The sequence below is a fragment of the Amblyomma americanum genome, chromosome 1 (assembly GCF_052857255.1).
Source record: "Amblyomma americanum isolate KBUSLIRL-KWMA chromosome 1, ASM5285725v1, whole genome shotgun sequence".
Lineage (NCBI taxonomy): Eukaryota > Metazoa > Arthropoda > Arachnida > Ixodida > Ixodidae > Amblyomma > Amblyomma americanum.
In genome coordinates, this window is record NC_135497.1 from 271,678,855 (window position 1) to 271,703,676 (window position 24,822).

General features: G+C 47.9%; 1 long non-coding RNA gene and 1 pseudogene across 2 annotated transcripts in view; one reads left to right on the plus strand and one right to left on the minus strand.

Annotated features, from left to right (window-relative positions):
- The window catches only part of LOC144115075 (uncharacterized), a 66,343-nt gene extending 48,328 nt beyond the window's left edge, over positions 1-18,015 (minus strand). The window contains exons 1-2 of the long non-coding RNA XR_013311236.1: positions 17,787-18,015; positions 16,995-17,105 (exon numbers count right to left, since the gene is read on the minus strand). This is a non-coding gene — a long non-coding RNA (uncharacterized LOC144115075). The remainder of the gene's footprint in view (positions 1-16,994; positions 17,106-17,786) is intronic.
- Positions 1-24,822, plus strand: part of LOC144115074 (uncharacterized) — a 290,915-nt pseudogene that overhangs the window by 14,947 nt on the left and 251,146 nt on the right. The window lies entirely within an intron of this gene.

Genomic DNA, 24,822 nt, shown 5'->3' on the forward strand with positions numbered 1-24,822 from the left:
GAAAAGCGACAGTCGCAAATGGTCGCGTTGCTCGAACAGCGACAGTCGCGGGCCAGTCGCTTGCTGCTCGATTTTGCAGCCTCGCGACTGCGAGTCGCAAACCGCTGATCCAATCAGCGAGCGAGCCGAGCTTTCGGCAACGACGCCGCTCGCGGGTGCGCCGAGCTGCCGTATAGTCGTCACTAAGCTTAGCCGGTTTCACATTGATGCCGCAGCTGAGGGCGTTTCGGAACTGACCAGCGCTACAACCAAGGAGCTACTTTCGTTACGGCTTTATTGTGAACCCCGTCTCATGATAGTATAAAAATATGCTCGATTTCCGCAACGCCTTCAGCAGTGGAGAAACAGACGCCAGGCGATCGAGCCGCTTTGGGCAACAGCAGCAAAGCGGCTATGAGAAGAAATTTGCTTGTATCCAGCAGCTCGGTATTGGCTAACGACCCTCAAAACTGATTCATTTTTTAATTTCGACTTCCCAGAGCATGGTATGAACGCGAATAAACAACATACTAGCGCATTTTTCTGACGCTAGCGGCTGGCTGACAGGCCGCTTGTACGGCCGCGGCGCACATTGCCACTATATCTTACTCTTCGCTCAGGTCGTCGCAGCCCATTGCTAATATCGAGTGACCGGAGCACTTTCGAGGGCCAAGCGCGAGCGCTGGAGACGCGGCCAAAGCAGACGAAACTCTCGAAAGCGCGCGAACGGCGTCATTCCCAAGAGTTCTCATTTCAAACGAGAATCGAACGAGAAGGCGACCCACAGGTCGCCCTTGCAAGTGTGAACATAGGTGTTGTCGAACTGCGGTGTAGTCGCAGACGACTGCTGGTCGCGCGACCTCTGCGACTCTCAAGTGTGAATGAGCCCTTAAGGACCAGCGGTTGTCTTGCCTTCGCAGTACATGCCCTGCCCAAGCCCACTTCTTCCTCTTGATTTCGACTAGGATGTCATTAACACGCGTTTGTTCCCTCACCTACTCTGCTCGCTTGCGGTCTCTTAACGTTACGCCTCTCATTTTCCTTTCCTATAGCCTATACGTGCAGACTGATCGCATGCATGTTAGCTTTCGTGTCGAAGTGAGCCACCAGAAAAATAGGGGTATTTCATTGCAGCAGAGGGCTAAAACATATGTGCTCAGCAAGCCAAGCACAGAGCCTCCATGGCTAATATGCCGGCTGTAGCGCACTATGCTTAAGAATTTATTGATGCACTCGAGCAGCGGGTTTAGAAGAAGGGAGGGACACAAGAATAAGGAGTGAGATGAGATTACGGTGCTGCCAGACGGGCTGGTTTGACCTCCACAGAGCGGATCTGGTTCCGCTCATGCACGGTAATGACACCAGCGAGTAAAACACCTAATCGGCCGTGATATTCAAGACCGAATTAAAATTATTTCATTCACGGTGCATTAAAACCGATTTGGACAACGCATATATGCGTCGTCCAGGGATCACAATAATGAGCCATCACAATTTACGGCAGTGTACAGTGACCCAGTTTGCACTGGCACTGTTTGAATGAAGTAACCGATTCCTTCTCGGGAGCCGAGAAAGCGATGGTAGTTCTATTTTAGCTCTGAACTTTGCGCCTTAAGAGGCTGATCAGGGCCCGTGACTAAGAACCTCGCCGCGAGTAAGTTTAACAGAGGAAAGAACAAGCGTTCACAGTGGACGGTATACGCGTATGTCAGCTGCAGTACGTACACAGATGTCAAGGGTTTTACAGTCTTCCTGCATTGCAACGTCATCCAAAGGCGAGCGAATCTCGACCACTGCGTCCTCTACATGACGCCAACGTCGGAAAACAATGTCAGCACTTCAAAAAGCCATTGATTTGGTCACGAACACAGCTTTCAGTTGTTTTATAATGAGTGCTACGTGCTTATAATACCGCAAACTTAAGTTTTCGATACCCAATATCGTTGTGTGTGATCACATGACTCAAGGCAACCCACCGGCTCTCTCACTGGCGTGGCCTCGTCAGAGAAAAGAGATGCATCTTTCGGGAACTGCCAAATCGCCAAACAGTCGCAAAAAAACTCCGTAGGGTTATTCCTCTCTCATTTCTATGTAGGCGAGGCGGGACGAAGGGAAAACCTGATGCAGCGGTTATTGCCCGTGAACAGACAAAACAGGGCAGCGATCACGACTAATTTTCCATGAAGGGAGCGACTTAGCTTCAGAGAGCGCCGCCGCGTCAACAGCGCCACTCGCCTCGAGCCCGGTAGCAGTCGCAGCAGCATGCACGAAAAAAGATGAAAGAACTGCGTTTACGATTCGGACCCACTCACCGGTTCGGGGTCGAATAGCGTTCGGAGCATGCGCGCTGCGGAGCATGCAGCGTTTTAGCGCGCGACACGCTGCGGCGGCGGCGCCAACTATACTTTATGGAGGATCGGCCCGGCGCGCGGAGCCACTTCGTTTGCTCTGTTGCGTAAGTGGTTCGCCGGCATATTCAGACGTTGATGTCCGAGCTTTGCTGCAGTATATATCTTGGGAACGCGGTTACATGAACGTTTCCACGATAACGAGATGGAACAGCCGCAAAGTGCCATTGCGTAAGTTTTCTGGTGCCGCCAATACGCAAAGCACTTGGCAACAAAGAGGTTCCACGCTGTAGCAGAACGCTTGCAGGACTATGACAGCGCCGTGCTCATCAGGCACCGAGCCTGTATTTCTTTAATGGTAACTTGCCCGGCCTAGAACTGGTGGTGTAAATATGCAGGGCTGTTTTTCTTGACAAGCATCGCTGAGCATACATGACTAACGAGTGCGTTTCAAGCGGGAAGAATATTGCGCATGTCTGTTTCTGTGCACGCAAGGCTTATTACGGAATGCGTATATGGTGATATAGTACTTTGTGATCCACGGAGAGGGGGGGGGGATAATGAGCTGATTTCATTGAAATTCCAAATCATTCAATTTGATTCATTTTGTACTTCGTTTTTGCCTACAGGCCTTCACTGCGATCAGTCATACAGACGGGCGGATGATAATAATCGAATAGAATCTGACGAAAATAATCGTATCATAGCAGCGTTATACATTTATTACCAGCATTCCATCCACTGCTTACGAATAAAATGACACCACAAGGCGCAGTTAACTGCCCCGAGAATATAGCGCGTCGAAAAAGGCGACCGCATTGTTCTCGCTTTCCTTCTGTACACATGATTAGCAGCCCAAATTCATATTTAAAATAGTGCGTGGTTAATAAAACGTATGAGTAAAAAAAAGCAAAATAACGCAGGTTTTTCAGTTAGAGTTCAAGCGACATTATCTTTTCTACCTTGTTTTCTGCGCAAAAAAAACATTACAGTCACTGAGTCTTGCTTAACTGGGCTAAATGCGCAATATTGCGCTTCCAGTTTTCATCGCCAATGTCATCGGTCGAAATTCTCTCCAAAGCGAGCGTCCACCGCCTACCGCTTCGCATTAACGCCGACTGTTCTCAAACGCTAGGCAGCGATTTGTCCCTTTTCTCTCATTTATTCATTTCCACCTTCCAGAAACGAGACATTTCGCTCAACGAAGCTGCCACCATTCACGAACGAGCGCGAGGTTAAGTGCGATTCGACCGTTCCTATCTCCGAGTGGGGCCCTTCGTAACGCGGCCATGTTGAATCAATTGAGGTGCCCTCCATAGGTAGTGGAATTTGCCAGTAGCCAGCACGCAATAACTATAGCGCGCGAGGCTGTGATGCCAGTATGAGCTCGTCAGGCTTTTCATGTGTTCGCTGAGAAGTTTTGTGTACGTACGTACCATTCCAAATCCAGTGCGCTTCGCTTAAATTTATAATGCGTGTAACCCGTAATTTCGCGAGGAAGGTGGAGGTGATAAAATATTTCTTGGTGCTGACGCGGTACGCTGGCCCGCTGTTTGCGTGCCGTAAGTACCAAGGGAAGACTGGGCGGGTTGGACGCAACCCGAATTTTTCCATTTGCGTTAGCTACCGACGCGCGTACATCATTGTATGTATGTATGTATATATGTATGTATGTATGTATGTATGTATGTATGTATGTATGTATGTATGTATGTATATATGTCTATATATATATATATATATATATATATATATATATATATATATATATATATATATATATATATATATATATATATATATATATATATATATATATATCGCAGCGCCAATGAACAGTGATGTACGCGCGTCGGCAGCTAACGCAAATGAGAAAATTCGGGTTGCGTCCAACCCGCCCAGTCTTTCCTGGGTACTTATATATATATATATATATATATATATATATATATATATATATATATATATATATATATATATATATATATATATATATATATATAGATATATGGACGCAACCCGAATTTTCTCATTTGCGTTAGCTACCGACGCGCGTACATATATATATATATATATATATATATATATATATATATATATATATATATATATATATATATATATATATATATATATATATACCCAGGAAAGACTGGGCGGGTTGGACGCAACCCGAATTTTCTCATTTGCGTTAGCTACCGACGCGCGTACATCACTGTTCATTGGCGCTGCGATATATATATGTGTGTGTGTGTGTGTGTGTGTGTGTGTGTGTGTGTGTGTGTGTGTGTGTGTGTGTGTGTGTGTGTGTGTGTGTGTGTGTGTGTGTGTGTGTGTGTGTGTGTGTGTGTGTGTGTGTGTGTGTGTGTGTGTGTGTGTGTGTGTGTGTGTGTTTATTTATTCGGAGGTCGTGGGTTCGGATCCCACCGGCGACATGGTTGTTTTTTCGGCTGCTTTATAATTAATTTCCTTTAAGCAACAGGTTAATTGAGCTATTATTCTCCCATCGTTCAGCCCTACAAATAAAAATTAGGAACATTCCCCTGTGCACCTTGGTTTCGGTGACTGTTGGCTTCCTTCATAAGTATATATCGCAAGTATGGCGGCCATTCCTCCGAAGACAAAGATGCGCGATGATTATGAATATTTACAGTTGAAGACGAAGGTGGCGCACTCAGCTTACATATGTAAGCCCAGTGCGCTGAAGACGAAGGTCGCGCATATATATATATATATATATATATATATATATATATATATATATATATATATATATATATATATATATATATATATATATATATATATATATATATATATATATATATATATATATATAATGTTGCCCTTATGAATGGATCAACTGTATTAACAATTCTTGTATAATTCTAGAAGACTCCTGAACGAATAAAAAGACCGCGAAACATGCGCTATACCGAAGGCGCTTTACATTTGGACACATGGCTGACACTGGCCTATAGTGAGCGCAGCAGCCAAAACCACTGAACAATTTCTTTCTTGTGAGGACTAACTTAAAACTAGACGTTTCGCACATCGCGTCAAAAATGAGCACAATACAAGCCGGAGCAGTTCATGGTTGATGGTCAAAATATGCGAAAAGTTATTTCGCTCTTGTATTCCTGCTTATAAGCGTACACGGAGACACACGGTATGACGGTTAAGTTGTAAGGAGCACGGGGCGGACTGAAACACCGTGACGCTGCAGTGACATACTGGTAAGTGAACCAACCACAACGCCAAAGAGAGTTATGGCTCCGACACGCCGTTAACTACACTAGCCTGCGAAACAAGTTGAAAGTAGGTTCAGAGAAGCGAGAAGAACTTCAACGCTAAACATGACAGGGAAAAAGCGACGCTGCATCGGTTACACGAGCCTCGAGCAGTCGGCTTGAGTCGTCCGCGCCTAACCGTGCAACGTCTGGCGCAATTCACGGCCGTCTACAACGGACAAACTGCGTGATATATGCTCCGGGAGATATCACGGCCGGAGACGTCATCTCTTCACTCGAAGCGCGCCTAATTAGTTGGGGCGGACAGACTCCGGGAGGCTGCAGTACAGCTGCCGTGCGTCGCGCGCAGCATTGCCGGCGACGATGGGGAAGGGGGCGGTGAGGTGCGCGGAAGCCACTGCGACGGCGTCGTACGCGCGAGAGTGCGGTGCGCGCGTGTTTCTGCGTAATGTGAGCGCTGTTTGTTAGCGGGGCGGCCGAGAGGGAGAGCGCGGCAGATAGCAAGAAAGAGGAGTCAAAGCAGTTTGCGGCGGCGGCGCGCGAGGAGCGAATGCAATGCAAACGCCGTCGTTTTGCTGCTTGGCGCCTTCGTTATTACCCGCCGGCCGGTCGGCGCGGGCTATGCAAATCACGCGGCGGCGGAGGAGCTTCTTTTGCGGCGCCGATCCGCAAGTGGGAGGGAACAAACACGAGGGCCGCGAACGAGGCCGGCCCGCACGGGACAGTGGAGATGGGCCCGCGCGTGCATACTATCTCTGGGCTTCCACTGACCCCTCCTCATCTCGGCTGCCTTCCCTTGCGATCATACGCAAGGCCGTCCGGTGAGAGCGGCATAAAGATTCACTAGTGGCGCCCGCACTTTCTCGTTCCCTTGCTCTTTTATGTGAATCGTTCGAAAGGCCGCGGAAGGAAACCGATGCGTGAAATACGCCCTTTTCCCAGCTTTGGATGCGCCGCTGTGCGCTCGCGCGAACGACGAACCCAACTATAGAAGGCGCTAACAAACAGTGGCGGACGACAGTCGCGGGTTAATCTTGGCCACGTGGGCTGCATCCTTCTAAACGACGAGCGCGCGCCGGTGTGCGAGTTTCCCAAAATGGCAAAGGCAAAGCCGCGCGGGACGAGAGAGTGCGATACTCCGTGCGATTCTTGCCCCCACATTGTCGTCTCGTTGCTTGAAGCATGAATGTTTCGTGTTCGCGCGACACACCGTTGCGTTCGCTGGGAGGCAAGAGACCGGACTGCGCGAGCGACATTTGTTTCGCAGACATTTGTTTCGCGCCGCAGTCTCCTACGACAGAGGACGCACGAAGCGCGAGGCCCGGGTGCGGGCAGATGGTGGTGGCGGGACCACGGGTGAGCTCGCGGCCCACCCGAAGATGACGCAGGCAGACCGAAGCAGGTATCGGGGGTGGTCAAATGATCGTTGTGAGCGGACGTACTACGTTTCGGCATCGGGGAACGCCGCAGATACAGCTCTTGCTACAAAAGGAAAATGTGCTTAAATTGTCTATACAGTCCTCGAGCATACAAGGGAAGGGAAAAGAGGTGCTCGTTATGACATTCATGACATTCATGACGGAAGCCAACAGCCACCGAAAGCAAGGAGCACAGGGGATGTTTTTTTATTATTGTGTTTATCGATGGGAGATCAAGAGCGTAATTATTTTGAAGATAAATGATCAGAAAGCAGAAAAAAAACAACCACAAAAAGCCAATTAGTGTCGGAACGTGAAACGCGAGGTATTACTTTTTGAAAGGCATGTACACAGTCTTGTGCAAAGCGTCACAATGGTTGCAGATCGTAACATCAAAACACCAGAGTTCTTCAGAAAAGCACTTTATGTACCGCGCGATCAATTTTTGTTTTGTTTTGAAAATGCACATGGAACTAACGATCCAAATAAAATAAATTGTATTCTCAAAGGTGGCAAAGCCTGGGTAAATAGCTGTGTCGAAGGACATACTGCCATGCTCACTGTCAGTTTGAGAATCATCATTTACTGCGTTCACTAGCTGACATGATAAAGCACTCCAGTCGCGATACTCATAGTGCTAAATTTCGCCTGAAACGAAAAAAAAAGGTCACTGCTAGCGGCAGTGCACTTTCAGCAGAAGCTGCGAGTTGCACACAATTGTGAGCATAGCGTCTGAAATGTTAACAGGCCTCGTTTCAGCGTGTCGGCGAACAAAAAAAAAAAGTTAGAGATCACTGCGGCGACCCACATTGGGAGAATGAGAAAGCATTGGCGCCTCCTCGGCACTCGTCGTCTCTCTTTGGTTCACTCGTCACCTCTCTTCACATTTACTCTGATTACACCCCATTCACCTCACACACTTTGGTTTTTCAAATTTGGCGCCATTGCTGCTTTCTCGTAACCCCACTATATCCCCGTCCAGCCTATTCAACCGTCCAACGACTTTTGCCTCTAATTAATTACCTAATTAATCTATTTCAAACATTTTTGTTCGATTAATTATCACTCATCGAACACATTTCAATCTTTATTTCCACTCTTTTGCCTATTTTCCCGCTCTTTTGCCCGTCCACGGTTGTTTTCCCGTCCACTCACTATATCGGCGTCCGCACTAATTCGACGATTTTTCGACATTTTTGGCTCTAATTAATTAACTAATAATCCTATCGACATAATTTTTTTTGCGCATCATCCTCACATCATTCTATATCGATTACAATGATTTGTTTGATCCTACCTCTTCTGAGAACGCCGCAACTGCTGGGGACATGTTTTGATGGCATGAACTCGCCGACATAGCCAAGTAATGTTTTCGCATTAATAATAAATAAAAGGCATATCGGTTACACTCTACACCATTCCAGGCGCTCTGTTTCGTGGACGATGGAGTGGTACTAACGGACATGCTTCTTCCGGGCGCCTGCCGAAGCATGTTGCGCAGATGGAGGTACACTGGCTACATAGCTCGCTCGTGGGCAAATTGCGACCATCGAGCGGAACGTAGCCGTTCTTATCGTTTAAAATCTGGAGCGTATACCACGACTACCTCCTCCTCCTCCTCCTCCTCCTCCTCCTCCTCCTCCTCCTCCTGCTTCTTCTTCTTCTTCTTCTTCTTCTTCTTCTTCTTCTTCTTCTACTACTTCTTCTTCTTCTTCTTCTTCTTCTTCTTCTTCTTCTTCTTCTTCTTCTTCTTCTTCTTCTTCTTCTTCTTCTTCTTCTTCTTCTTCTTCTTCTTCTTCTTCTTCTTCTTCTTCTTCTGCATTTTATGCACCGATGAGCAACGTCCGCATCCACACGTTTTCGAGTAAACGCACTGAGGGCGAGATAATATTACCGGGTGACAATTATTTCACGTAAACGTGAAAAATTAGAGCTTTCGCGGCTGACGAGGCTCGCAGACAGCCAACTTCCACTCCAGGTCAGCGGCTGACTTCGCACTGCAATCGCATCGAGTTTTTTTTTCCTTTTTCTCGAATACTCGATATTCTCACCATCTCACCAGGGAGTGCGTTTGTCGTTAAATATGGCGTCTGCATGCAAGGCGAGCGCTTTCGTCCACGTGGTGCAGGATGGAAGTTTCCGCTGGTCGAACCGAGAGCGGCAAGTGCGTCGTAGGAAACGTACGCCACCGGCGACAGCTCACCTCGCTCGTGGAGCACGTGCGTCGGAGCCCGCGCCGGCCAGACAGAGCACCTCGATGGCGCTCGTATTACGACACGGGAAATCGGCACGACGTATGTCCCGTGGCCTGTCAACACTAGAGGTGACACTAGCGGCGCCACGGCTGCGAGTCTGGCAACAGCGACTGTTTCCTAACGACCTCTGGAGGAATGACGACATCGTAGTGTTAACGCTACACATGTCTGGAAGCGTTTTCTTTTTCTTACAATTTCTCCTTTACTTCGGCAAAATGTAGTCGTCGGGCTAACTTTGAGTGACAGTGAAGACTGCAGACGCGAGCGAGGAAGGATGGTTTTTTTAGTGCGGCTATTTCGCGGCAGCACGAGCCAACAGGTTGTGAAGAAATGCTGAGGGACCACGCTCTTGCTCTTCGCTTCACTGCCCCACCCCCCCCCCCCCCCCAAAAAAAAAAAGGAAAAGCGCGTGTGTGCTTTAATTCCTCTAAAATGAACTAATCACGCGCACAACCTGGACACATTTCTTATTGTGTAAATAGTTTGTACATATTACTTCTCCCCCTGTCCTCTATTCCTGTCCCCTCACCTCTTTCATTTCATTTCTCCATTCTGCCTGCTGTCCTTTATTTCCGCTGCCCCAGCTCAGGTGCTTCAGTATCGATGGCAGATGCCGGGGCTAGCAAAAATCTTTTCCTTCCTTTTTTACTATTATTTTTAATAAAACCACTACCACCACCACCTTATAGGTGTAGACACCTGCTGTCTGCTTCTCCTCACGGAGCGTTGATCTGCGGGGAAGGTGACCTGTCGCAGAGGGCTTTCAACGTGTTCGGTGCTGTCACTGAGTGAGCAAGATATAATATCGTGCCGGTCGTTGGGCTGAGTGAAGGCCAAAGCAGCACGTCGATAATAAGGCGAGGTACGAGGGCTGCCACCCATGACGTCGCTGCAGACGGTTTTGCTGTTAGTAACATTAGTGCTCGACGCTGTGCACACGTGATACCCGCGACGCTACCCTACCATCACGACGCAGATGGGCAATTTTGCTAGCTGCCGCTGTGCACTGCACGAATTTGCAGTTTGGCCGCTTCCGAGGATGGTTTCAGTGACGGTTCCATGGACCTTTAGTCTTTGCATTGCCAAGATACTGCAGCGAAGAATAGATGGTGCGAGTTGATTAAGGTCATATAATCTGTAGGGGGGCATACGGTGATAGACTTTGCTCTATCTCAGATTAGAAACGAAGAGTTCCCGACATCCCAGGTTCGGCGCTGTGAATTGACTCGGCAGTGCTTCTTAGAGCAAGTTTTGTGCAATAGCCGCTTCGCTACTCAAATTTTTCAGCACTGTGGCAACGGAACGTCGAATGCAGGCAGGCTTGCTATATCGTGGACAGGATAAGCAGTAGAACCGTGCAACGAACGCTCAACTAGTGACGCATACATTTATGACACTCGCTACTCACTGCGCACGTCTGACGTACGCAGGCCAGCCTTTCCAATGCTCCTTGTAGCACAAACGCAGCTAGACCCCAATATTCTTTCCTTATTAGAATAAAAATAAGAACAAAATATTGGGATCTAGGTGGGGATCAACCCGGGCCGCCGGCGTGCAAGATGACGTAACAGGATGACGCAACATTTAGAGTAATGAAGTACCACCCAAGCTGAGTCGCAATAGCTGCCACGTACACACACAAGAGAGGAGGAATGATGGGAAGAAGAGACGCGCTGCGCAAAACCACGTCCGCCGAAGCGGCGACGCCGATATCGCAGGAGCAGACGAAATCCCAGCGATATCATCACCGGTTGACATCAATGTTGCGGCAGTATTTCCGAAAATATTCACCAACATTTTGAGCAAAAGTTCATTATACCCCATTTCTTTGGTGTCAAAGCATTTCTATTTGCATATAGCTTGCATGTTTTAGTCACGTTGGAGGCTGACTTGCGACAGGGGTTCGGACCAGTGACGTATGCACCTTCAATTGCATGCTTACTGAGTACATTTTCCCCTAAGGTGCGGTTGAAGTGTCCACCGAGATGTCGAGATGGAAGTTCGAGGCTAGCGTGCGACAAAGGCTCGTACCGATGACATATGCACCTTCAGTTACATGCTTTAAGGCGTGGTTGAGGTGTCCACCGAGGTGTCTAGATTTGAGAGCTACTGTGCCTTTTCCTTTCCTCAAACACATGCTTGCGCATTCCTTCACGTAAGCACAACTAAGTGCCCTCGAAATTTTAAAGCGACAGCTTTACTGGCCGCGAACTTGCGATTTCGCCGTGGCGGTGCTCCGAGGAGGCACATGACGTCACAACGCGCGCCTCGCCGCGGAGCCGAACCGGTCTGGCCGGGCCGGCAGCGGCTGGCGCACTCGGCGCGAAATAGAGAGATGCTCCAAGTCTCCGACAGTGCGGTCAGAGTGCACTGAAGCCGTCGAACGCGTCTGCGGCCAAGCGCAGTTGGAGTATAGAAGTTCTCGCTTTGGCCGACGTGACGTCGCCGTGCAGCCCGCGCGTGCGCGTTACGCCGGAGTATAAACGCGCCTTAACAGAGCCTGCGCTTAACCGCTGACCAACGTATTCGGTGGCGGCATCTATGGGGGCCACTGGGGGTCACATAATACATGAATAATGTTGGTTTCTCTCAGTGTTGCCCTATCATTTTGATTTCCATTACTCGCTACAGTGTGTTAAATCTGATTTAAGCCTTTTGGTGGCCTTCAAGTTTCGGCTCCTCAGGTGAGTGATTAGAGTGAACAAAACTAAAGTAATGTTCAGTACTTTGTCGAAGGAGCAACTGTTTACGATAGGCAATAAGCTACTGGAATTACTTGATCATTGATCTCTCCGTACCTGTGCGGTCGGCATCGAACTTGCGTATATACAATTCGAGCGACGCACTGCCCTGGAAACAAAGCAACACCTTGCCGCACTTGCTACAATCTAGAGGCAACGCTTTGCGCGAAAGGAGGGTCCTGTACACCCACAAGACACGTGGACGTCACATGGAATCCAGGCGCTGCTGCCTAATTTTATTTTTATTCTCTACTGCGCTCTGTTCGAGCGTAGACAGGTCCATTGACTTTACGCATATCTGCTTCAGGCACAGTAATTGCGGCAGATCCTGATCACAAGGCAGAAACGAGCAGGAGAAATGAGCAGGCCTGGGAGTGCATTTGGCTGTCCGTTCTGTGCGATTAACAGCTGCTTACCCACCTCTCTAAAAGAGAAAGTACCGTGCATAACTGGCGTATCCAGCGCAAAAGACTATGGCAGCAAACTCGATGGCTCTCGAAGTTACCGCGAACAAGGTATCGTTACAAGCCAGGCTGGTATGGCAAGGATTACAATTCTGTCGGAAGCTCAGTGGGATGTTGTGTAGCCGATATTGCCGGCCATCTGAGAACACTGACTCTACAGGGTGACATTCACATGGTTTCTGTCTTAAGCGAATCTGTTTCGTGAGGGAGGACCACGCGACTATCCGCCGTGCGGGAATCGGCCGTCAAGGGAGCGCGCTCTTACGTGAGAGAAAGTTTTGCGAATCCCGTCACCAGATATATCTGAAACATTGTTAGAAATGCGGGTTATAACTGCTCACTGCCAAGGAGCGAAACTGTAGATGAAGTAGTCTGCCCACGCTGCTTCGCATTCAAGAACTTTTATTCAATGAAAGTAAGACCGCTATACCTGTACCCTATCGCAGGCATCCAATCGTATAGCCCATTGTCTGCACCGCCCTGTGCTGCAGCCATGTTCGTTTTCATCTCTGCGGACATTACTTTTTTGTTGTACATAATTTGATGTTCAGTGAATTTAGTTGCGTATCAAAGGCTGTTTTGCCCCCCCCCCCCCCCCCCCCTCCTCTCATTTTTGAATTAGGCAGAAAAAAAATTACTTTTGATGCAGTTGCGTCGCATGTTCGGCGTCACAGCCCGCACTTCACGATTAACCAGTGCATATCAGCTTATGATGGCTTTCGCTCTTCTCTGTTTATAACACTGCCATCTGCCTTAGAAGTCTGTCCGCGTGTATACAGGGTGTTTCACCTAAAACTTAACATAAGTTTTAAAAATACGTTTTTCCAGTTAGAAGACCACTTTTTTTCACCATAGCATTGTCAGCGGTGTCGTGCATCAGAATACAGCAAAGACGTGCTAACTAGCAGGCTGGTCAACTAACATTGAAATGAACTTTTTCACTATCGCTGTTAGGCTCCTTAATTATTGAGAAGCGTGTGGCCCACCGTCATTATTATCCATATCAGTATTTAGAATTTTTAAACCTCGGTTACCCTCGGCGCTGTCGCCCAACAAACTTGGGCCACATCGCGCCAAAATACATGCGCTCTCGAGAAGCTTGCAGGCAAAGCAACCTATCCAGTGCACGTAACTCGTCGAAACAGCCAATATTTATTGGGCCACAGCGTCGAGGGTAACCGAGCTTTCGAAATGCTAAAATTGATATGGATAATAATGACGGTGGGCCACATGCCTCTCAATAATTAAGGAGCATAACAGTGATAGTGAAAAAGTTCATTTCAATATTAGTTGACCAGCATTCTAGTTAGCACGTCTTTGCTGTATTCTGATGCACTACACCGCTGACAATGCTATGGTGACAAAAGCGCTCTTCTAACTGGAAAAACTTGTTTTTAAAAATTATGTAAAGTCTTAGGTGAAACATCATGTGCGTATGCACAATTCAGCGGCTATCATCTAACGTTTCTAACTATATAAAACAGCCCGGTCCAGGCTAGAATATGCATCTCCTATCTGACATGCGCATCAAACTTATCTAGCTAACGCCCTTGAAGCTAAACTTATCTAGCTAACGCCCTTGAAGCTTTTCAAAATCGCGCTGTAAGGTTCATTCACTCCTGTTACTCTTTCAATACCAGCGTAACAGCATTAAAACTTCAATCCTACCTTTTGAACCTTAGTACTCGTCGTCATATAGCTAGCCTTTGCCTGTTCCATGAGATATTTCACAGTTCGCGTAATCATCCCCCATACCTAGCACCACCTTCACGCATATCCCACCGGACTATGCATCCATTTTATGTTGCTCGACCGCTCACTAGAACCGCACCGTTTGCTGGCTCATTTTTTCCCCGAACAGCTATCATCTGGAATGGCCTTCCCCACGTCATTGCTGCCATCACCTGCCCATCGACGTTTGCGACGAGTGTTCCTCCTCACATTCAATAATTGTAATCTCACCCATGATATTTAACTCACCCCTTATGTAATACCCCCAAAGGGGTCTTTAAGGTAATAAAACGAACCGAAACGAAAATAGCTTACCGTTTCTGAAAGAGCAACAGCACATATACGCCTTTAGGGGTGCCGGTATCTGTGCAGAGCCCCTACATTAAAGTTCCCAACGAATTATCCTAGTCTTTTTTTTTCTGCCGCTCTTATTTATTCGTCTAGTGCATAGTCTGAGATGCGTTGTACTCTTTCTTTCTGTCTTTAATACGGGTTAGCTCTGGGGCGACGGGATCTGTTTAGCGGTGCTCAATCACTCTGTAACCGCAAATTTTCCTGTCTTGGGTCAAGACGGCCCAAAGGCCGCAGCGCCGAACGCTTGGTTGAAGTACCCGTAAGGGAAGCGTGCAGTAAACACACCTGCCGAGACTTCGTTATCGCGTGTTATGGCGATGCAGCGTTCTCTCCACGCCGCGAAAGCACGGTAGGCGGAGCCGCAAGGTGAGACAGGAAAGCGCGAAACCTGGTTTGACTCTGCCTTGAGCGTTGCTTCTCGCTCGTATTATTTGTGTGCCAGTCCCGGGATGTTCACTAGGCACACGATATTCTTCGTTGTTGTGCGACCAGCTCTGGTTGGTTGGGAGAGTTGGCCGCGGAGTTTATGGGGCGATGTTAGCCCTATACTTAGTTTCGAATGACCAATCACATGAAAAAAAAGAAACTTTTTTTTTACACCCATGCAAAAAAAAAAAAAAGCCACAGTGCTTTGATGATAAGCCGGGCACTACAGCTCTCGCTGTTTCTTTTGAGGCATTCGATATTGTGCCTTTTTTTCCTGATCTGATTAATAAAAATGATAAAAGTTTACCTGCATTCACTATGGAAGCCTAATCCTGCTGCAGTTGAAATGGAACTGGTTGATTTAGTGAAGCCTTGGTATTATCTTATATGGAACAAAATTCTTCACCGACGTGCGAGTTTTTACGTTGTATTGATGCGTTCGCACACGAACGTCACAGAAGATTTCTACAAAAGTACTTGCTGTTGGGCTAGTAGTTCATCATAAAGTTGAATGACGCAAGGGAACGAACACAGGAAGACAGAGAGACATAGGCGCTCTTTCTGTCTCTGTGTCTTCCGGTGTTCGTTCCCTTGCGTCATTCAACTTTGATTTCTACAAGGTGCGTGCGTGCGCGTGCGAAGCTAAGGCACAAAAAAATTCCGTGCTACCCCTGGATTAACCTACTGCAGGAATGCATGCGTGCTTTTTTGTGTATTGTCAGGTGCACATAGCGGGTTCCGCAAAAAGCGTCTTCAATTTTGAAGCAGGAAAAAATGCCCCAAACGGGTGCCACCAAACGTCCCGTACGTAACCCCCTGTAATTTGACCATCTGCCTCGCATGCCGGAGGTAGGGTGCTCGATTCCCAGTGCCGCCGAGTGCCCGCCTGTTTTCTAATGGGCACATGCTTTCCCCTCGCCTGATGCTAAGCCTATCTTACGTTACTAGCGGGACCGGTATGCAGTGCGCTCTAAACTGGATACTTGTCCCCGCTGGTGCTGCAGTAAAAGTAATGGCTGTAGAAGTGCATTAACTGTGGGCCGTTTTCCAAGACACTGATGCCAGAAGGTGCCGCGAGAAATACTAGACTGCTTTGGTGCATGATATGTTTCCGGTACCTACAGGCGGGTAAACAGAGCTAAAACGGAGCAACTGCCGGCGAAGCCATCCCACTTATCCCCCTACGATGTGGAGCGTCCACTCGGCCACTCTTGATGGAGGGCACAGGACCGACATCCATGCAACATTGTACGCTACAGCGATTCCGCACATCGGCATTGAAGTGACTAAACAACGAATAGATTCCGGGCGTTCATCCCCACGCTGGTGTTGTGACAAACGTAATGGCTGCTATTGAGTACCCTGAGGTGTCCCCGAACTGCGAGGCGATCGGTGCCACAAACACTCTTGAGATTTTTAGAGGACACTGGCCTTATGGAACACTGGCACAGCCACAATCATTTATATCCGTGACTCAAGTGGAGCAATTGCCGACTGGCCACTGTAAGTGTAATCCCGACTGTAGATTCACACCACCACCAACACCACTCACCCCACTTTGGGGTGTCGTTCTAAAAAAAAAAAATTACGGCGGCAGAAAAGGAGTGGCCGAGGGGCAAGTGCGTTTCTGGATCACTGGGCGCTTCAGAGAAGTCACCGACAGAGCAGCTTTGTGGTGTGACTTTTCTTGGCATGACTTGCACTAAATGACCGTAGTGGGATCTGGTACTGCAAAATACTTCACACTTACATCTATTCTCTAAGCCAAGGAACAGTCCAATAAAGAGGGCAAGTGTTGTCTAGCAGGCTCCCAAGGAATTCATTATTTGGGTAATTTTTTACCCGGGGACTTTTTTTTTTCCTAGTGGGCGCTTCCTCAGGGGACTTGTTTACCTGGGACGTATCTTCTAGGGACATTTTTCTTTTTTTTACAATTTTCGCCATTTTTACAAGATGGCAACTTAACAAACTTCTCTGTACTTGTTTTGATGCGTCAGTAGTGGCAACAACGGTGACGGAGCCCTTACCTCATGTCTGCTTAAAAAAATTTCCTGTTGACGGCATCTCGGTGGGAGTATTTGTTTCTTGCGTTGCAATCTTCTCTTCCAGTGGTGTCACGTGTTCCAGGAGAGGCCGGTCTGGGGGAACAAAAGAACGAGGACGCCACTCCAATCAAGAGAGTCTCCCAATGTGCAGCAGATTTTAAAGACTCAAATAGGTAACATTAACATCAACTTTAGCGCAGTCATACAACCAAAAAAGGAAACGCGCAAATCTTTCCCACATCTTCGTAGATTTATACATTCCCGAACTTGGATAAGTTCCTCTAAACTACACGATTTGAGGAATCTGTTTAGCTTTCGCTGGCATTAATACAGCTGCCGCTGTAGCCACCACGGTGGCTGAATGGTTATGGCGCTCGGCTGCCGGCCCGAAAGACGCGGTTTCGATCCCGGCTATGGCGGTCGAATTTCGATGGAGGCGAAATTCTAGAGGCCCGTGTGCTGTGCGATGTCAGTGCACGTTAAAGAACCCCAGGTGGTCGAAATTTCCGGAGCCCTTCACTACGGCGTCTCTCATAGCCTGAGTCGCTTTGGGACGTTAAACAATCATAAACAAAACCAACAGCTGCCGCTGTGTTGGATGCAAATTATAAGAGTTTACCCGTTTTGAACCGTGCTTTTTTTTTCTGCGCACTATCAAGTCACCTCGCGGCACACAGATGGCACGCGACTCGCTGACCGCCACCTCTCGAAGTTCGCGCCCCCAGAAGCGGGCAGACGTGCACACAGAACACACGCACTCACAAAAAGACATACCCGGAAGCCGTTGCCTGGCTTTTTCTATGTTGCACGCGGCGGTGGGCACGCGATAGGCGTAGATAAGGGGCTCGGCTGTGTCTCCGTGTACACAACCGCGGCGATGCAGGTGCTATCTCACGCGAAGGGCTGGACTCGACCACAACAGACGGACCGCGGCGTGCGGGTGCGAACACCACCGGCCTCGTTGGTCATGCAGGGGGGTACATGAATCCATTCGCGCGCTCGCCTGCGAATATATGTGTGTAGGTCGTAATACAGTTGCGTGAAAGGGGGGGGGGGGGGCTGTACACAATGTATATAGTGGGCTGCAGTCTTATCGCCGCGCAGCCTACTGCCGCGCTCCCGGCGGTCGAGGGGGATAGCGAAAGAGGCGCCCGCTCCCTTGCAGCGGCAGCTCGTGGGCGCGCATCATTTCACGGGCTGGCCGCGGACTATACGCTGCTCCCACGGCTGCTTGTATACTCCGTCGCGCCGCTGGTGGAAGGGAACGCCCACTCCATGCGGCCCACCGTCGCCAGTGGAAGAAAATTGATCTGGCGGTCCGTGCCGCTCCACACTTTGTTCGTTTCGTCTTATTTTCTGTCTTTTCTTCTCCTGTAGCTGCTGTCGTGCCCTGCAGGCAACATTGCTGCTTGCGAACGCATCGAGGGCAAACATATTTGTGCACTGCACTTTGCGCGACGCCTCGTACCCCTTTTCGGCTGCCACTGGCACTTGTCCACCCGCCCCCCCCCCTTTTTTTTTCTTTTTTTTTACATACTCCACGGTGGGTTCATATCTGGCGGTATACGTACAGTATGTAGGTTTTGCGGCGGACATATTGATATCAGCAATAGACCGCACGCGCGTGTCGGTGGTTTCGATGAAGAATAAAAAAATACAACTCCAAGATTGAGGAAATCACAAAATTTAATCTGTCAACGTCCCGTGGCCTGCGGGACAAACCGTTGTTTTAGAAAGCGACGCTTCGAAGCTCGCAGTGAACGTTTCGCCAGAGTGCGCTGTATACGCATCTACTGCCCGCTGCGCAATTCTTCTTGGTAATTTCTATCTTGCAAACGCAGCCACTAAGTCAGACGCAGCCGTGCCTCTCACAGAAATAACATCATTGCACCCGTTGCTTCTTAATGCGAAGGCATTATATGTCCATTACCACCGTCCATGGCACGACATTCCTCAGTGACTTCACCATTCTTTCGCATGACGTCAGCAGTAGAGCATAAGATAGTGACGTCTACAGCAAAGAAGAAAAAATAAAATTTCTTTTGAAGGTGCGGGGAATTGAGCCACAAGCCTTCGGACTGCTAGGCGAGCACGCAACCCATGGGCCACAAAACCTTAATTTTTTTAACCACATTAATTCCTGGCGAATAAAGGTGAATCTAGTGTATGCGTTTCCTTAAGACTGTATGCTAATGAGTAGGTGTGTCAATAGGGAGGAAGTAATCTTTAATGAGCCTCGCACCAGAGCTCACGATGAGACAATACCTTTTTTTAAACAGTATGCAAATTGTACGAGAGCTGGTTGCCACTACGCAATATATTGTCCTTTGGCTGTCGTTACGTGCCAGACGCGATATATATATATATATATATATATATATATATATATATATATATATATATATATATATATATATATATATATATATATATATATATATATATATATATATATATATATATATATATATATATATATATATATATATATATATATATATATCAACCTCCGCCGTGGTGCCACGCGTTCTTTGATATTGTTTTTAGCTTTCTATTTCAAATGCGCCAGGTGCCTCTTGACGGCGATGAGAGTTAGGACCCCCCCATTTCCCCTCCTTGCCGTGTTACGAGATTTTGGACCGCCTTAAGGTGTACGTAAAATGGATCAATATCAGTTTGGAGACAGCACTTGCATGCGACACATCTCGGAGTGCAAGCGCTGCTTCGTAAAAGGAAGCCGGCAGTTTTAATTATATATTTCAATCGCGATGTGAATAGCTTAGATTACAACTCTTCTCTCCTGCGTTTCGCTGTGATTGTGATGGTGTCGTGTTCGGCAACAAGATACACAGTAGAGCCAAATCCAGACGGTATGCAGAAGTACTCTTCCCTCTGCATTACGAGCGAAGGGGGCTATCTATAGATGCTTGGCTAGTTTTCTTTCATTTTTTTACAAATAGCACAGAGTTAGCCATTTAATCTTCTTGTTTTTGTTTTTTTTCCCACGAGCTAAAACAACACTACGGGTTATGGGCAATGGCATAGTGGGGAACTTCGTGTCAAGTTCGACCACATCTAATGACGCACGCTATCAGGGAGTGCCGCTGCGTGCGCAGTGAATATTCACACACACAAAAAAAAGGTTCCGAAAGCAATGCAAGTCGAGATGAAAAGCAAAGGCAATAAAGAGCGCCCAAACTCTCGCCCGCCATCGGTGCGAAAAAAAAAAAGAACGCTGATCCTGTAACACCCACTTCCTCTGCTCCTCACCCCATAGTGGGGCCACAGTTGCCAGTGCTTTGCCTCAAATAAGTCACAGTACAGTCTTGAAAAATATGAGAGGAAACAAATTTCGAGCATTCATTGATTGATTACTGCATAATTACGTGTGACAAGCATAGTTTTTTTTTTCTAACAAGTTTTCCTCTAGGCGTATAATATACAAAATTCATTCTCAAATTTACTGGAGAAATAACAGCAAATTCGCAGTTTTGTACACACAGTTTGTTCCCTTTGATATTGCTCACGACTGTACACGGCACATTGCAGGGAGTGCCCATGAGCTCCCTAAATACCATCTTTAGCACTCCCCGGTGTGGGACATGGTTCATTTTGATAACATTATTATTGACCAGCACGAGTACGCTGGCGTTTTAATCGTCTGCGACACGCGAAACAAAACCTTCCCTGTGACGTCCGTCATCGACGTCGTCATATGTCGAAAACTACCTGGTTTTCAAAGTCCTGCCCGCGTGAATAATGTTTCTCTCTCTCTCTCTCTCTCTCTCTCTCTCTCTCTCTCTGTGGCGTGGTTGTTTCACCCGCGCAGTCGCGAGGCAACTTTGGTGCCTGCCGTCCTGTACTACGCCTTCGCAGACAGCGCAACCTGCTGGGGCAACAGCGGGCCAGCTCACTGCAGGGCTTTCACGCCCGAGCGCGCTCCGTCGTCTCTCTCCCTCATTTTTGTCCTTGATCCCTTAAACTACTAGATGTCTCCCAGGTGTGGTGAGCGGCAAAACGGTTGCATTACGTGCTCTCCAATTCTACCTCATCTACGTTTCAGTTCATAGTGCTATTTTTTTTGTTTTTGGCTTCTGAACGTGTTCTTTTATGACTAATCCACGCGGTGCGCAGAACTGCGTCATGGGGTTTGCAGTTGGCGGACAGGGACAACGATTCGCTTCGGCCCATGCACGTGCGTACTGGTTGTTACAGTGAGCATGAGGGGGTCAGCGTCATTTTAACCGACGCTCACTGGGCAATACTGTAGTTGAAAAAGTGCTTTCTTTCACAATCTACTCAAAGGTGCAGGGTATGGCGCCAGTAAAAAGAAATACAAAACCCAACAGCAACCTATCTCAGGCTGCGAAGCACACGCTGCGTTTCTTGCGCTAAATATACCGGCACGCCGTGACGTAACAGTCGATAACTGTCTCTCTTTACCCACTCGCTTGCCCATTCGTTCATGCGAGTTTCAGTGCCCTCCGGAACGGAATAGGACGCTGTGGACGGACGTGAACAGCAAAGCAACGGAGGTGAAAATGACGAGGCTTTTTTTGAAAACTGAACCGGTCAGCGGAATCGATGTGGTTTCAGGAAGAATCACGCCGCGGTGTCTCTTGCGCGGGAGCGGCGCGCGAGCCGAGGCAGCGCCAGCCAAGCGCATCCGCACGCTGCGTAAAGAGGATCGCGATCAAAAAAAAAGGGGGGGGGGGGGGGGGGGGGGATCCGCGGAGGGTCCGCTTTCGTCTTGAATGACACGTTGACAGCCGGGTCCTCGCCGCACGAGAAAAACAGCCCCCAGAGGCTTAAATATAACCCCTCCCCTGCAAGCGGACCTGTGGGAAATGAAGGCGCTGCAGTGTCGGCTGCTGCCCGCCGCTGGTGTCTTAGCGAGGACACCGCCTGTCCGAGGGTAGACGCTGTTAGTTGCGACGTCATTGCTGCGAGGTCGGCAAGCAGTGATCTCCGCAGCCTTGGTTGCAGCAGATGCCCACTCGCGCGTTTTCGCATGTGGGGAGCGAGTTGTGACGTCACGGGTGAAATGGCTCGGAATCGTTTCGCCGAGGCGGTGCTTGCATGGGGTCAGTTTACGCTGTAAGCTACCTAGATCGTAATGGCTAAGCCAGGCACGATATGGGCTCTGCCGCGAAATTGCTCGTGATGCAGTTGGAAAGCCAAATATTTGTTTACGATGGAGCCTGGCCTATTCCGGCTTTTGTGACGAAATACACAGGGCGAACAAAAACTGCCGTAAGACTGGCTACAACAGTTACAGTGAAATTTGATTGCATATGGGCCGACTTTCCCGGCATGCCAGCGTTAGCGCCAGGTCAGCACGTCGGTGATCTTAATACAGGGTGTTTCACCTAAGATTTTACACAGTTTTTAAAATTAGGCTTTTTGAGTTAGGAGAGCGCTTTTTTCGGCATAGCAATGCCAGTGGCGTAGTACATCAGAATACAGGGTAGACGTGCTAACTAGCCGGCTGATTACTTAATATTGAATAGATAACTTTTTAACTATTACCGTTAGGCTCCTTAATTATTGAGAGGCGTGTAGCCCACCGTAATTGATATCGACGTCAGGCTTTAGAATATGAAAAACGCGGTTACCCTCGGCGCTGTGACCCAACAAATTTTCGCTAATTCGACAGGTTACGTGCTCTGGAGAGGTTGCTTTGCCTGCAAGCTTCTCGAAAGCGCATGTATTTTGGCGCGATGTAGCCAAAATTTGTTGGGCCACAGCGCCGAGGGTAACCGTGTTTAGGAACTTCTAAAAACTGATATGGATATTACTTACGGTGGGCTACCCGCCTCTGAATAATTAAGGAGTCTTATCATTAATAGTTAAACATTTAACTATTCAGTATTAGTTAACCAGACTGCTAGTTAGCACCTCTTAGCTGTATTGTGATGTACTACACCGCTGACAATGATATGTCGCAAAAAAAAAAACGCTCTTTTACACTCAAAAAACCTATTTTTAAAAATAATGTAAAGGCTTAGGTGAAACAGCCTGTATAACAATGAAATATCGCAAGCAAGCGCTGTCCACGGCTGCAGTGCAGCTCGAGCGGCCGTATGCCCGCAAAGGCTGGCACATGCCACAACAACAGTTGGCCGCAGTGCAGTGCTGGTAACGAGACGTGAGCGGGTGTCATTATGTGGCGCATTTCAGTTTCCGAACAGGTGCGGGGTAGAAATTCTTTCAATTCGTTTAGTCTCTATTAAAAATATCATTAACAACGAGATTTTAACACGAAACATAGCATCGATAATTAAAGAATAATTAAAAATGTCGGCTATAAAGTCGAATAAACGTAACCACTATCTGCTTAACGTGTCCGCCAAGTCTAACATACTGCCAGTGAAAATAGCATCCACCTCATAATCCTCGTAATTGTTTAGTAAAGCTGTAAAGATATATAAAAAAGGTCTCCCTGTATATCAGTTTAGGTGCAGCCTTTCGAAGGAGGTCAAATGCGAAGCGCCCGTGCGCTGTGCTATGCAAGTGCAAGTTAAGAACCGCAAGAGGTGCAAATTAATCCGGAGCTCCCTACTATGACGTCCCTCACATCTCAGGTGCAGTTTCGGGACGTTAAAGCCCACATGTCATCTTTCTCCAAAATATAGAGCCCAAGGTGTTTGCTTCAAAGCCGTGTTGTATAGCATGTTTAAACCCTTACAACTGAGAAAGGCCAATACATACGCGATTTTAAATAAGGGTGTAAAGGTGGCCTAAGAACCGCAGCGGTGGCCTAGTGGCTTGAGAATAGGCCTCGCATGCGGGAGGTGCGGGGTTCGATCCCCAGTGCTGCCTGGTACCCACCAGTGATACAATCGGTACAAGCTTTCCCCTGGCCTGGTGCTAGGCTTCTGTCGGTGAAGTGCTTGGAAAATAGGTCTTTGACTCCCCCCTCCCCCCCTTCCCTAGCGCCATTAAAATGCATCACCATCATGAAGGTGGCCTGAGAAGAGAAATACTTTTCCTCGTTCTTTCGCTATCACATGAAATTGGCCATTCCGTTTCTCTCACATCGTCACTTAACAGAAAGCGAAATTATGCTTGTGATCTACGCCTTTTCCTTCCTCTTTTTGGGTTGACGAGGATTAAATGATGGAAATGATGGGGATCGACAGTGCACGATTGCTCTGCTCCAGTGTGCGTCGAGTGGAAACAAAATCGCAAGTGCGGAAAAGAAAAATTGGCCTTAAGATAAGCAGGAAATTATAAAAAAGTGAAACAAAAGAAAGAAACTGATGCGCATTCGTCTCGCGTAGAGAAAGGAGGTAAGATAAGACACATAAGTAAAGCTGTTCCCGCTTTTATCGCCCGTCTCAGCTCCGTCTCGGGACGATTCTAATTTCACGCGCGCGCGAACTCAAGGAGGCTCCGATGAACCTCCTGTTTTTATTATGCCCTGTAGCTCCGCGACTTTGCCCCCCTAAGCCGTTATCTTGTATTTCTAATGATGTTGAAGAGGTTACTGCTTGCAACAGCTCCTAATGATGGGCTACTTGCTGCATTGTCAGCCTAGAAAATAAGTGAACGAATTCTGCCTTTGTCCCGTGACGTTCTGCTTCTTGCCCCTGGCGGTAAGACTCGGGACATATGACGTTTTTTTTATGTCATTTCTTTTTTTTCCATAAATTACATAGGAAGGGGCGTGGAAAAAGCTTCACGGGGGAGCCCGAAATAGCCACCACCCCTGGTTGCACAGGCAGCATTGGCAAACAGACATAGGGTGCTTGTGGGCAGTGATTTATATGGAATACAAACTATTCGCAGAACAGGACAGCAATAATTT